The following is a 9150-nucleotide window of genomic DNA, read 5'->3' on the forward strand; positions in this document are numbered from 1 at the left end:
GGGTTGGTGGTTCTCTGCCAAGCACAGGTGCCCTCTGGCAAAATTATTTAAAAAAAAAAAAAAAGAAAGAAAAAGAAAAGAAAAGAAAGACACTGGTCCCCACACCTGAGCAGTTCTGCTTCGGAGGCCAGCCGGCTGTGCGCCTAGGCCCTCCTGTGGGCTCCACACCTCGCCCCCATCATCCTCTCCTGAAAAGGAAGCCCCAGACAAGCCACCCAGGCAGCCCTGGTCAGAGACCTCGGAGCTGCCAGTTCAGCAGCCCCTACCCACCCCCACCTTCTGGGAGTCACCCAAGGACAACGTCCCCCATCAGAGGTAAGCACTCGGCTCCCAGGGCTGTCACACCGAAGGCCGTGTAGAAGTCAGCTGCGTGCCAGGCACTGCAGAGGGCGAAGGCCCAGTGAGGAGGTCGTGTCGGTCACAGGTGCCCGGACCTGCCAAGGCTGACAGTGTGCACTCAGACAGAAGGTTCTGCAGCCAGAGCCAGGGAGATGCCGGTCAGGGCCCGGCCATGTTCCCCTCTGGGTCATAGCGCCCAGCCTAGAACAGCAGTCACCTCCGTCCCGCTGAGGGCAGGCACCAGGCAGCGGTGCTGGCCTCACACCTGCCAGGCAGTGGTCGAAGTCCGAATGGACACGGAGGTCGAGTGGAACTCTGACCGTCCGCACTTCCGGAGTGCTGCCCACATGCTCAGTCCCTGAGGCCGCTGAATCACCTTGTCCCCACTTTGCAGACGGAAAGCCTGGACACAGGGAGGGAGGCGAGTGACCCATGCAGCGTGACAAACCGTCACCCACTCTGCCTCCAAGCCCGCCCTGACAGCTGGACTCTAAAAGTGAGTGGACTGGGACTCCGCTCCCCAGGAGCCATCTGTCCGAGCTCCCAGCCACCGTCAGGCGGCACTGTCATTCCTGTTTCACACCTGTGGTCACCGGACTAGAGCAGCTTCCCCCACCAGCCCCCAGGTCCAGGACCCCAGGCTGTCCCCACTCACCACTGGTAGACTGAATTTCCTTCATGCCCATGCAGGGGAGGGGAGGGGAGGGGAGGGGAGGGAAGGGAGAAGAGGGAAGAGGAGGGGAGAGTAGGGGAGGCCCACCTGGCAGCCCCAGACAGGAGCTGGGAGGGGGCTGGGAGGACCTAGGCCTACCTCTGGGCTAACCTTGCTGGGCTCTTGGAGGATCCCGAGACCCGGAATGTAAAGCTGCTGGCCGGGACCTGGCCCTCAGCCGGTGCTCAGTAAAGGGAACAGCTCAGAGGAGGTGCCCTGAGTCGGGGACAGCTGGAAGGGCCGGGACTGGGTCAGAGACAAAGAACGCAGAGTGAGGGCGGGAGGGAGGGAAGCCAGAAGCCTGGACAGCTGGCTCCAGGGGAGCACAGGGGAGAGGCAAGGTCTGCGCCCGACCTCCCTCCTGAGTGTCCCCGGCCTGCACCCCAGCAGCTGCTGCAAGGGCCCGCCCCCAGGCCAGGATTTGTGGCAGCGACCCAGTGGGCAGGGGACACAGGCACCCACCACCAAGGGGTCCCAGCTAGCCACAGGTTAGCTACACAGCCCTTTCTGGGGATTCGGGTGGAAGCCGGGTTTCACACTCGCCAGGATAGACCTGCAACTGCACCAGCCTCCCTATACACCAGCCTCCAAACACACCGGCCTTCCTAGGCACCGGCCTCCCTAGCATACCCGGGCCTCCCCACCTGGCCATTCATCTCCGGTGATGCAAAGCCTGAGTCCCAGGCGCAGTAGGGCACTTCCAGCGCGAGGGTGCACCCAGGCTTGGCTAGGGAGCCATCGGTGGCAGTCCCAAGGCCCTACCCCCTCTGTCAAAGTCCTCTGTACCTGTGACCACCTATGTTGAACCAACAGCCCACTCCCCACCCCAAAACCATGCAACCTGGGCTTGGGGTGGGAGATGGAGATTCCAGCATTTGATTTTAAAGGAAAGGAGAAAAGCAAACCCCAGTGCACAGAGCACACCACTGCCTGCCCAAGAGTGGGGGCAGGCAGCAGGGCCAGAGAGGCGGCCTCTCCAGGCCTGGTTCGGAGCCAGGAAAAGCCGGACCCTTTCACTGGAGATAACATCATTCTCTCGGGGACGCAGGTCAGGGCCTGGCCTGGCCCTCACAGGAACACTGCCCACCCACGTGGACAGTGGGCCAAGTCTCCCTTCACAGAGGCGGCTTCCTGCACCCAGGGAGGGGTGGCTGGATCCCAGACCCTTCCAGGAAGCACGGAAACCCACCAGGCTGCGGCCAGGCCCAACCAACTGCACCCTCCTGGGGCCTGCTGGGGGGAGGGCGGAGGTTCCTACAATTGCACTGCTCTCCCTTCCTGCCAGAAAGAAAAAGAGGCAGAGGGGCACTGACTGGGGCCCAGGTGGGCCCCCCAAATCCCAGGAGCCCCTCACCTGCAGCCTCTCTCTAAAGGTACCCCAGACCCCGAGGCCGTGCCCCAGCACACACTGCCTGTGAAGTCCACGCACAAAGAGCCTCGTGGTCAGGGCTCCAGAAGGGCCAGGATCCCTCCCTGCCACTGGCCGTGGGGTGGGCGTGGGACCCCAGGCACAGTCAGAAAAGATTCCAGAGAGGCTCAAAGGGCTCCAGACTGTCAGCCCCTGGAAGGGAAGCAGTTTCTGGGAGGAGCAAAAGGCAGCTCCCAGGAACTCCCAAGTCAGAGTCTAATCAGGACCCACCCTCGACCACGGAAGACCTAACTGAGACCCCCAGGGACCCTCGCACAAAAGCCTGGGGAAAAATCCACACCAGACAGCCCCACTGAGGTAGGTTGAGGGGAAGTGGGAGTGAGTGGGAAGTGGACAGGAGGGCACCCCCTCCTCGGGATGGGATCTCTCCCTGGGGAGCTGTTGCCAGCTGTCTGCAAAGTCGCCTTGCCCCAGCTCTGGCTCAGGCTCAGGATCTGGACCTTGGGGACACGGAGGTTCTAAGCTGTGCAGGGTGGCAGGTGCTGCATTGTGTTTAAGGCTGGGCGCTTGATTTTCTGGATTTGGGGCAAATAACAGCTTCTCCGTTGGCCCAGAGACACAAGGGGAGACTGTGGGAGAAATTCAGAAATTCTGGAAGAGGGGAGAAAGGGGAAAAACACACGAAGGCCCAGCCTAAGGCCTGCGGTCCACAGCATTCTGGTCTGCAGTGCTGAAAGCCACATGCCCACTGTGGGTTCAGGTCCCACGCTGGCCTGAGGATACACTGAGGAGCTAGAGGGCAGGGGAGAGGGCCGTGCTGAGACCCTGCGAAGGGTGCTCCTTCCCTCCTCTCCCTCCTCTCCTCCTTCCCTCCTCTCTCTCCCCCTCTTTAGCACATGTTATCATTAAAAAAAAAAGAAAAAGAAAGAAAGAAAGAAAAAAATGAAAAGATACAAAAAGACAGGAAGCAGAGGAGTCCCATTCCCGGCTCTCCTGCCTCCCCTGGGTGATCCCGGGAGAACACCCCTCCCCAGGGGGATGCTCAAGCTCTGGAAGGAGCTCCAAGTGAGTGGAGATCTCACCATTTACGTTCCTGGCTGAAATTGAGGTCACCCTCTCATCCCTCCATCTAAATTTCTGGGCATTGGCAACACTTTTGAAAAGGACAACAAACTCAAAGTTTCTACAGCGCCCCGTCTCCTGGTCCCGTCTGAACGGAGCCTCCGTCCAGACCGGATTAAACAGCCGGAGCCCAGCAATGCCCAGCGGGCGCCTGCGTCTCCAGCCCGACTGGCCCATCTGTCTGTCTGAAGAGATGACAAATCCTCAGACTTCTGGAACCATGTTCCAAAAAGTTCTGGACCATTCCATCTCATGAGCAATCCAGAGAACTTCCAAATTTGGGGGAAACCAAGCGGGCTTTGGAAAGCAAGCTGCTGTGTGGCCGTTTCTCTTCAATGCACCGTAAGGAAAGCACCGGAGCTCAGGCCTGGCTGGAATGAAAAGGAAAGGAAAGGAGAAAAGGAAGGAAGGGAGGAAGAGAGAGAGAGAAGAAAAGGCTCCAGGGGCTTCAGCCTCCAAACAAGAATCCCACCAGAGCCCCTGGCCACCCAGCACCCTCTCCCCACACACCTCTCTGAAGGTCTACTCTGCCCGGAGCACCAACATCCACAGCCCTGCTCTTCGAGGGAGGGGATCTCCAGTCCCAACGGGGAGCACCAGGTCTGCCTGGCATGGCAGGAAGGTGGGGCTCCGTCCTGGGATTTGTAGCCAGCCAGGCCCCAGGTCCTCCTGCCTGGCCCTGTCCTCTCCACTATACCCTAGGGGAGTCTCTGGAGCAGCCCCTCCCAGCATGGCAGACCACGGAAGGGCACGGGGACAGTGGCCAAGCTACTGAACCCTAGTGGCCAAGCCCTCGGCATCCAGAAATGGCAGAGAGAGAAGGAGCGCCAGTTCGGCTCTCTTGGTACCAGGATATGGGAGTACGGGTCCCCTGGGGACAGCTGAGTGGCACCTAGCTCCCACAGGGCAGGTGTGCAATCTGCAATCTGCATGTCGGTGTTTTCCTCGGTGATGCCTCGTGCCGAGTGACCACCGGCAGGACTGCCTCATCCACACACAGCCAGAGCCACGTGCGGCGCCAGGCACAGTGCCAGCTGCTAGCCCTGGGGGCTCGAGCTCTGGTCGATCTATCTTTCCGGTCACGGAGTCCGCCACTCCCTCACCCCCCTACCCCAGGCCCAGGCTCCTGTGCCCTCGGTGTGAGACCCACAACGAATGGCCCCAGGCAGGCAAGTGGCCCCCAGCTCTGGCCTCACAGCCCGCACTTTCCTGATCGCCCAAGATAACAGCCCCAGCTCAGCCCAGCCCTGCGCAGCGCTCGCTCCATGACCAGGTCAGGCACCTGCGAAGGCTTCTCGGAGTGCCCTCCCGACACGACCGCCTGCTGCCAGCGCCTTCAGAGCCCAAGCAGGCTCTGGCCCTCACAGTCCAGCCACTGTTGGCACTCGGCCGATCAGCACATGGGATGCCCATTTGTGGCACTCCGGGGTGGGGTGGGGGAGGCTGGGGAGCCCAGGACAACCTCCTAGCAAGAGGACCCCTGTCTCCATCCAGCCAGGGACGGAACCACAGGGATGTCAGCCGGCCAGGCGGAGGGGTTCTGCAGCTGCACTGAGCCTGGGCACCTGCCTCTCTCGGAGGGACCCCCGGACGGGCTCTGGGCTCTCTGAGTCCATAATTAGAGCCGGCAATGGTGCCCGGCCTCGCCCCACAGTGGGATCGGCGAGTACACTTGAGCACCCACACCGAAGGCCCTTCTCAGGTACTCGTCCCAGCTCCTGCACCCACAGTACCCCCACACTCCCATGAGGCTCGCCTGGGCTCAGGGACACAGCTGTGTGCCCCTCATTGAGCCCCAGCCCCCTCAGAGGCAGCGTCTCTGACTGCCTCACAGAGGAGGAAACTGAGGTTCACGGCGCCCACAGCTTTCAGAGGCAGAGTAAGATCAGCTTAACCGTAACACCACACGGCCTGTCCCTCCCAGGCCCTCTGTCTCTCAGTGCAAACTCTGCCCACTAGCCTCTTCCAGAACCTTCTAGAACGCTGGCAGGTGTAGCAGTAATGTGCCCACTGCTCGGGAGAAGCTGGATCTCACACGCAGCTGCGACTCAAACCCTCAGTGTCAGCTTGAAACACGACAGGCATAGACGTGAGTGCCTGAGAACTGACGGGATAGAGGCCTGGGGCGAGAGGGCCCAGCACAGCCGGCCCCGTGGGAGGCGTGCTCTCGCTCACGTGTACACACACATGCTCTGCTGTGAATAAAAGAAAAGGCCTCCTGGGAGAGCCACATCCCCAGAAAGCATCCCATGCAGATGCCACCCAGGCGAGTGTCCCCGTGCTCACCCACCGCCTCTCCCCAGACACCAGGCCCAGGTAACCCTCAGCCCAGCTGCCAGGCCAATGACAGAGGTGCTCCTGCCACCGAGGCACCCGCAGCGGGGCGACGTGTCTGCCTGGCCGGTGCTGTGGATACAGCCCCAGCTGCACCACGTGGGGTCTGCACGAGGCCAGTCCCTCTGCACTCCAAGACCACGGCCACCCCTGCCCCTGCCCAGGTGTGACCCACAGGGAGGTGGGTCCCCGGGAGGCCTCGGTCCTGCCTGGAAGAGCAGCATTTATCGCTGGCATGAGCTAAGGGCAGGTCTGCACCCATCACCAAGCAACGGGCCTTATCCTCGGGGAAGGAAGGGGCACCTCAAGCCGTCCAGCCCAGCGTCCATATCCCAGAGGCATCAGGCTCTCAGACACGCAGCCGCGTCTACACAGTCCCTGCCACCCAGGAAGCCCTACCCCTGCCTTCCTGGCCAGCTCTGCATCTGGGGCCTGGAGCCTGTACAGCCTCCTAGACACAGGGCCCACCTTGGGAGATGGGAGGGCCTAGGCGGAGGGCCCAGGGAAGGGCAGACGTCACACAGCCCTGGGAGCAGAGCCCCTGGGTCCCGGGCCAGATCCTGTTTCCACAAACATCACGGACTTCAGGATTTGTTCTGGGATGCAAATCTGGTTCCAGCAAACACTGCTGAGGAAAGTAGGCCAACAGCTGGCACCTGGACGGCTTGCATTACACAAAGCCCAGAGTTGTCATCATGTTTGCGATAACGAATCTGGCCTGTGCTCACCAAAGAACACGCCGTGTCTCCGCGACTGGGAGTGGGAAAAAGAAGGGCCGGCTGCCCGTGGGCCACGTGCAGCAGCAATGCCGCCAGGCGACTGGGAAATGACACTCTGTAAAGAACGCATCAGCAAACGCTAACTATTCCCTTTGCTCATACATGGGGGCTGCCACAGAGCCCTGAGACCTTCCTTGAAGGGAGGACAAAGGTGGGATGGGGAAGCTGGTGCCCAGGGATGACGCTGCCACCCTCAGCCTACCCCACCCCATGGGAACCCTCAGTGATGGGGCCGGAGCTCAGTGATCTCACTCGGGAACTGTGTCTCCACAGGGAAGGCCGTGGAGGTAGGGGGAGGGGAGGCAAAAAATAAGATAAAAAGAGAAAGGTGCTCCCCATGCAGGGGGTGGATGTGCCCAGGACGTGGAGCACCGGCAGATTTTTAACTCCACGATACTCCACACACACACTCACACCTACACACACGCAGGTGCACGGGAATAGCTTTCAGTTAGGCCCAAAGGGTGCGCTGCCCTGGCGAGGGCACCCACACACACCCACCCAGATCATGCCCCCGTTCCTGGACCTGGACACTACCAGTAGCTCCAAACCTTCCGAACACCGCCGTCTAGGTCCTCTGGCTTCCAGGGAGGGATGTCCGCTGGTTTAAAATTTACCCCCAGGGCCAGCCCGTGGTGTGCTGATTAGGGCGGCTGGATCCCAAGTGACTGACTCCGTGTTTTGAGCCCCAGACCTGGCGACTGAGAGGTGTCGGCTGCATGGGCACGTGTGCCCAAAATCCCGAGAGGAGAATGGGGGAGAAGGGGTTTGTGCTGAGACCACCTCCTGACGGGGGGATGCTTCTTGCTCTCTCTGTCCGTCTCCAATGAGCACACGGGCCCTCTAGCAAATTTTAAAAAAGAAAGAATCGTTTTTAAAAATCACCCCAAGAGACGCAGCGGCTCAGCACTTGCCCAGCTTTGGGGGTGGCCCTGGTGCCCCAGGCCCTCCACAGCCTCGTCTCACTTTATGACCAGCGTGGCCACAGCCGCTCCTGTAGAGTGGCCAGCTGCCCCACCCCCTTCACCACCTCGCAGAAGCCGAAGCACCAGGTGGGCCATGCCCACCAGAGACCCCAGCCCTGCCTGCCCAGCAGAGAGACTGGTGTTGGCCCGGCCCTGCTGTCCGGGTGGGCATGCCTGGCCCGTGGTGGCCTGGCCCGTGGTGGCCTGGCCCGTGGAGCTCTGATCTTCGGGAGCTGAAGGGCCTAGCGGGCGGCTACCCCGTCCTCACAGCACTGCTGCAGGCCCTGGTCAAACGCTCTCCTTCGGCCTCCTGCAATCTCATTCCTACTCCGGCGTGAGGCCCACCTCCTCCACACCAATCTCCCGTTAGCCTGCGCTGCCCTCTCTTCCCTGGGTCAGAGCTGCCAGCTCGCATCACCCTGCCTGGACTGGATCACACGCTCCACTCCTCCTCTAAGCATCCCTTCCCTGCGTCCTCCCGTCTGTCTCCAAGGTTAGTCATCTCCCCCTCCTCTAACTCCACTCCTGGATTCTAGGGCACTGGGGAGACCGCCTCTGCTCCCCAGTCAGCGAGCACAACCCCCTCCTGCACATGCACACTGGAAGCCTGGGGGCTTGAAAGCTCAGGGCACACGCAGGTAGACGCACGGAGGAACCAGACAATCCAGGCCCTGCTCCCAGGACTGAGCGAGCTTCCCCTGAGCCACAGGGCTGCCAGCTGCTGCACCAGGACGGTCTCAATGAGGCCATTGTCTCAGACTAAATTGGAGGGTCAAGAAGTTGGCTTGGGAGGCAGCCACAGAGGCCGCCAGTGGCTCCAGATGGGGGCACGTGGCAGAGGACGGCGTTACATACAGGGGCCCAAAGGCAGGGGCACCAACGACCTCCATGGTGCAAACTTGACAGCCCTAAAACTAACAGGACCCCCTCCCAAGCTCTGCCTCCTCTCCCGCCCAGGGCTCCCATAAGGACCCGCGTACATCCCCAGAAATTCCACCACCCAATCAGCACAGTGAAGGACAGCAGGAGCCTCTACTCCAGCAGGCCTGGGGAGAGTTCAGGGCCTGAAGGGGCAGGCACTCCACCACCGCAGGGCAGGGACCAGGGACGGACAGACTGGCTGACATGTAAGAAGATGAACGGCCCCAGAGGGGCAGTGGTGGAGACACTCCGCAAAGGAGCGATTACAGGGAGGGCAACCCTTCTGCACAGGGAGCGAGCGAGACCTCCACAGGAGCGTGCTCCCCAAGATGCCCTGGAGCGGGGATACGGCTTGTCCCAGCTTGCAGTCCCAGAGCTCCCCTTGTTCTGGGGCAGTGTGGACAGAAAGTACTAGACTCTGGAAACCGCTCTCACGGCTGAGCTGATACAGCAGGTGTGACAAAGTTGTGCTGTGCAGTGTGTGCAGGTCACTGCGCACCCCCTCTTCGAGACAGTCCTGACTCAGCCCAGAATCACAGCGGCTGCCAGGCTGCCTGGAATCCAGCCAAGGCGCTGGGCCCCAGGAGACTGGCTGGACCCCCGCGGGCA

The 9150-nt window shown here is 61.3% G+C and overlaps 1 protein-coding gene across 4 annotated transcripts in view; it reads right to left on the reverse strand.

The window, feature by feature from the left end:
• SEPTIN9 (septin 9) overlaps positions 1-9150 on the reverse strand; it is a 159464-nt gene that overhangs the window by 100032 nt on the left and 50282 nt on the right. The window lies entirely within an intron of this gene.

The sequence above is a fragment of the Tupaia chinensis genome, unplaced genomic scaffold, assembly GCF_000334495.1.
Source record: "Tupaia chinensis unplaced genomic scaffold, TupChi_1.0 Scaffold000159_1, whole genome shotgun sequence".
Lineage (NCBI taxonomy): Eukaryota > Metazoa > Chordata > Mammalia > Scandentia > Tupaiidae > Tupaia > Tupaia belangeri.